The 6,000-nt window shown below is 41.0% G+C and overlaps 1 protein-coding gene across 6 annotated transcripts in view; it reads right to left on the bottom strand.

Annotated features, from left to right (window-relative positions):
- Positions 1 to 6,000, bottom strand: part of LOC122070454 (uracil phosphoribosyltransferase-like) — a 37,367-nt gene that overhangs the window by 5,541 nt on the left and 25,826 nt on the right. The window lies entirely within an intron of this gene.

Raw genomic sequence — 6,000 nt, 5'->3', positions numbered from 1 at the left:
TTTTTTTGTCCGTGAGAGTATTTGAGTGATCAAAGCAAGTTTGTTGAAGCCTAGAAACACCATCGAAAGACCAGTTTGAAGGCCTATAGCTGTTGTTCTGCAGAACTCCATAAAGTTTTCTTTTTCATTCCTCAATCATAACTTCCCAATAGGCAATCAGTTGAGGCTCATCTTTTGAAGGATACATACACATCATACAAGGGATCTTCACTCCAATTTTGAGGATCATAAGAAGCCAGGAACCCTAGTTTCAAATGAGTGGTCAAAAGTTTCCTAATTCATGTCGGCAACATATCTCTCAATTCAACCATTTGAATTGTCTCATCTTTTGAGGTTTGTTGACCTATGTAGGACCTTCATCTACCCCAAGTTTCAGCTCCATCTAAGTCAGGGTTTGTGAGTTCTCAAATTTCTCCCTATTCAGCCAGATTTTGAGATCCTGCCTGAGATTAGGTCCTTTGTGATCTAATCTTACATCAATGTTGACATGATTATGTGCAATACTAATAGCTGACTCGTTGTCACAATAGAGACATATAGGAAAATCAATAGAAACACATAAATCCTGAAGTAGACTCTAGAGCCAAACCCTACGCTATGGCCCAAAACTCTGCTTCAACACTGGACCTTGCAACCATTGCTTGGTTCTTGCTTCACCATGTGATAAGGTTCCCTCCAACCATGGTACAATACCCAGAGGTTGATCTCCTATCATCTAGACAACTAGCCCAATCTACAATAGTAAATTCCTTCACACACAAATGACCATAAGGAGAGAATAAGACTCCTTTTCCAGTACCAGACTTTAAATATCTCAAGATGCGAAATGCAGCCTCCAAGTGAGTTGAGTATGGTTTATGCATAAATAAGCTCACCAGACTGACAGCAAATGCTATATCGGGACGTGTGTGGGAGAGGTATATGAGTCGACCAACCAGCCTTTGATAACTACTCTTGTCAACTGACTCCCCATCTTTTTCTTTGAGGTGAGAGTTAGGCTCCAAGGAAGTGTTAGTAGCCTTGCATCCTACAATCTTGTATCATAATGGAGATCAAAGTATACTTTTGTTGGGAGAGGAAGATACCTTGAGATGAATAGGCTACCTTAATACCCAAAAAATAACTCAGCTTCCCCAAGTCTTTAATCCTGAACTTAGTTCCCAAATAAGATTTTAGGTGTGTGATTTCTAGTGTCTCACTGCCAATAATCACTATGTCATCCACATAAACTATAACAGTAATGTGCTCCCTTGACTTCTTAAAGAACGAAGTATGACTACATTACTTTGTTTGTACCCCATGGCAACCATTGCCCTCTGGAACTGGCCAAACCAGGCTCGTGGGGTCTACTTTAACCCATATAAAGCCCATTTCAACTTGCACATCTTGCCTTGAGTATACTAAGAGGTAAATCCATTAGGAACATCTAAATACACTTCATCCTCCAATTCTCCAGGAAGAAAAACATTCTTCACATCAAGCTATTGTAAATCCCAATCACAGTTGGCAGCACATGATACGATAACTCGAACGGTCTTCATCTTGGTCACTGGTGCAAACTTTTCCTGGTAGTCAATGCCATATGTCTAAGTGAGTCCTCATGCAACCAATCATGCCTTATATTTGTCCGTAGATCCAATTGTAGGCTGTTTTACCATGAAGATCCATTTGCAACCAACAGTTTTCTTCCCTGGAGGAAGATGGACTAGATCCAATGTATTTTCTTCCTAAGGGCTCCCATTTCCTCATTCATTGTTTCTTTCTAGTTTGGATCAGCAAGATCTTCCTACTTAGGGGGAACGGAAATAGTCAACAAGAATAAACAAAAGAATAGAAGGATAAAGACGCTCATATGAAACAACATTAGAAATGGGATGTTTAGTACATTCCCTTTGAGGTTTATGAATAGATATTGGTAAATCAAGAGTGGTCAGAAGAAGAATCACCAATAGTAGGACTTGGGTCTGGAGTATACGACTGGCTCGATGCAGGGGTGGTAGGGTGGACTTACACCATTTGCGAACACACACTTAAAGTGGGTTGGTCAGCTTCCCCTGGATAGAAATTAGTCCCTGCTCCTCTTGGACAAAAATCAGTCCCTTTTATTTCTAACTGGTGATACCTTCCTCAAAACGCACATCTTCCATATCCAATGGAGTAATTAAAGGCACATCTTCCACTGTAGTAAACTCTCCCTAAAGAGGTGCAAATGTAGGATAATAGGCTTCAGATTCATGGAACACTACATCCACGGTGAAGTAATAATTTCCTCGTGGGAGGATGATAGCAACGATACCCCTTTCGAGTAGGAGAGTAGCCAAGGAAGATGCAACAAATCCCACAGCGATCAAACTTCCCATGTTGTTGATGATTCCTTGCAAAGGCCACATACCCAACACTTTGGGAGGCACAACAAATGAAGAACCTATCATGACCTCAATAGGACAATGAGAGGGAAATACTTGAGAGGGCAGCCAATTAATTAGATAGAAGACAGAAGGCATAACATCACTCTAGTACTGAGGGGGAAAATGGGTCTCAAACATTAGGCACCTGACCACCTCCAATAGGTGGCGATTCTTCCTCTCTGCGTGACCAACGTTGTCTACACAACTTGTTCGATGGATAATCCCTTGGTCAACCAAGTACACTTGGAATTCCCCAACAGTGTATTCAGTGCCATTATCAGTGCAAACAATCCTGACCTTAGCATAAGATTGTGTTTGAATCGTCTTATGGAATAGCTTAAAGCATAGAAATACATCACTTTTCCACCGAAACATACCCAAGTAATACAACTAAAACAGTCAATAAAGGTCACAAACTACCGGTGTGTAAGGCAGTGGTGTTCTCCTTTGTTCCTCTGTCCTAGTCATTTCCTCAGTGAACCTATTTATTCATCGAACCTCGGACAACCGGTCTCCATGCAGCAGGTACGCGTGTTAGGGCGCTGCAACTAGCATAGCAGCGTACGGAAAAAGGCTAGCACGCTACTAGCGTGGCTTGCTTCGCTTTTGTTGCTCTGCCCCAACTCGCTAGCACACTCCGGCTTAACTTGACTAAGCCCCATTTGCTAGGCTTTGATGCCGTAGCTTGCAGAAATAATGAAAACATGACGGGAGGGTCCCCAAACATCAGAATGAATTAAAGAAAATGATTAAACAAATAGGATAAACAGATCTAGTTTGCTTGGAAAAAACATAAGCATCACAAAAGAAATTGTTTGGATAACATTTTCTATATAAATTAGGAAATAACTCAGCTAAAAGTCCTAATTGGGGGCGACCCAAACATCGATGCCACCGATAAAGTTCAGCCAAAGCAGAACTAAAGCATAATTCTGACAAGTCAATTGTTATCAAACAGGTACAAACAACCCACCACTTTACGACTGCTGATTTTATGTTCCGTTACCAGGTCCTAAAAAGGACAATGAATAGGAAAGAACGTCACTTTACAGTTAAGATCATTAATAACACTACTACTTGAAGAAAGGTTAGTAGAAAATATGGGTACATGCAAGACAAATGACCAGGAAAGTAATGGACTAGGTGTGATGGAACCCTTTCTAGAAACAAAGGAAAGAGAACCATCAGCAACCCGAACTTTTTGGTTACTTAGACAAGGGAGAGTAAGCATCAAAGGGTTAAGGAGACTAAGTCATATGGTCAATGGCATTGGAGTCGATAATCCAGTAAGGGGATTCAATCGATCCACAATGTCCACCAAACGAAATATCTCAGTGGGAAGGAGCAGAATCAGATGGTGTTGGCAGGGAAGTAGCTAGAGCAGCGAAGGAGGCAACCATATTGAGTTTGGTCATCAGTTGGCACATAGTCTATAGCACCTCCTGATTAACTGAAGAACCTGAGGGAGTATCATCAGAATCCTGATTTGCAGCATCATTGGATCGTCCCTATCCACCACCATGAGAATTGGTTAGTTTACCAACAATAGTCCATGGTATAGCGTTCATTTCCATAGTTATCACATTTCACAGGTTCCTTTTCAGTGGTTCCACGTGGAGTTGCTTGAGGGGCATCCCTGGATTGAGTCCCTGATCCAGAATAAAGAGTATATCTATCCTGTTGAACAGGGGAGAGCATAGCAGTGCGACCAGTACCTTCAGATTGAACCATGGCATAAGTCTGTTCTGGAGATGGGAATGGGACTCAACTCAAAATATGGGATCGAGTCTGATCAAACTAAGCATTGAGGCTAGCAAGAAACACATATACATGGATTTTATCTTCCTTCTTTGCAATAATAATAGCATCTGCTTCACATATAAGACCAATTCTTCATAATAATCTACCTCTTGCCACATACCTCGTAGAGTAGAGTAATACTGGGACAAAGAGAGTTCTATCTGTTTAGTTTTATAAATCATCTTTCTCAACTCGTAGGATTAGGCGTCATTACCAACTTAAGAATAGCTATCCTTGGTAGCTTTCCAGATCTTTGCAGCAATATCCAATAAAAGGTAGCCCCAAGCAATAGTAGGATACATGGAATTGAGCAGATAGTACAGGACTAGGTAGTTGTCTATCTCCCATTTTTCTGAGTATGATAAGCGACAGTGGGCTTAGGTGTAGCCCCAATAATGTAGCCAGAATAGCCACAGGAACCAATAGCCAAGAAGCAAGAACAAAACCACATCAAGTAGTTGCTCCCATCAAGTTTAATGGAGCTAATAGGAAAAATCACGATCAGGATTCCCTTCCTATCCAGTAGATGAGGTGGTTGCTTCAGACATGGGTGTTTATCAGGATATGGGTCTCAGACAACGTCCCAGAAAAAAGACGACGGAATCTTCAACAACAAATGAACAGACTTCTAGCACAGATCATCTCATAGAGAGACAACAAGGTAACAACCCTCAGTGGGAAAGATCACATTCAACCACCGAGGGGAAGAAGAAGTGCAACGATGGAGACACAAGAGATGCTCGGCAAGAGACGCTAGTGGCGGTGGAGGCGATCGGTGCTGACGATGACAGCGGGAGGCGCTAGGCGGCGAGAGGTGCAAGCAACAACGGGTAGGGTAGTTAAGAAGAAGAGAGAGAAGAAAAATTAGGGACTCTTCAAGGCATCAGGGTTAGGATCCCAATGGTGATCCTAGCTTTGATACCATGTTGATTCGGGATTTGCACTTATGTCTCCTAGAGACCAGCCCTCCTTTTTTTATAATGATGGAGAGAATGTTCTAGAATATTACAAGGACCAAAACACCCTTAAGGACTTAAGGACCCGTTTGGACTCTAAAACATCCCTAAAATCCACATTACAGCAGACTAACATCCTTACAATGCTTGACATGCTTCAAGACTTCAGCTTCCGATTGATGCATTTTTTTATGCCAACAATTGCAAAAGGACTAAATCATCCGCATACAATTATAGATATTCCAGTAATACAGAGAATTTTCATTTCTTTAGATGACTCAAGAGGACTTTACATTACCTCCTTGCAACCAGAATATAGACATCAGAACAAGCAAGAAACAGGAAACCCTGAGAGTATTCATCACCTTTTTAACTTGTGATTTTGCTACTCAAATTTGGTTGGCGGCCCCTTTTGAACTGCAACCACATCGTATCCCAGGCTCATCTCTTATTTTATTGGTGAAATATCTTCTTTATTCTTCAAATTTAAGTAAGGCTGAAATCAGTTGGTGTTTTAGTGTTTTCACAATTACCATCTTCTTTATTTGGTTACATAGGAACCAAATTCGGAATAATGGAAAAAATTGTAACGCCATGCTTGTGATAAAAAATGTAAATCACTAGATATATCTGAAAATTTATCCTGACTTGTTGAATGATAGATCAATTTCCTCTTACAGAAATGGTCAAGACCTCTCCTTAGGAAGACAATCAACTCTTCCTTTTTTTTTTTTTCATCTCTCATTTTGGTTTGTGCAGGTGCTACTGACCACTTGTCATCAGATTCAGGTTGGGCCTATGCATGGGATCTTATACAGGGGATGCTTTTTTTACCA

The sequence above is a fragment of the Macadamia integrifolia genome, unplaced genomic scaffold (assembly GCF_013358625.1).
Source record: "Macadamia integrifolia cultivar HAES 741 unplaced genomic scaffold, SCU_Mint_v3 scaffold928, whole genome shotgun sequence".
Classification (NCBI taxonomy): Eukaryota; Viridiplantae; Streptophyta; class Magnoliopsida; order Proteales; family Proteaceae; genus Macadamia; species Macadamia integrifolia.
This window is presented reverse-complemented; position numbering and strand designations above follow the sequence as displayed.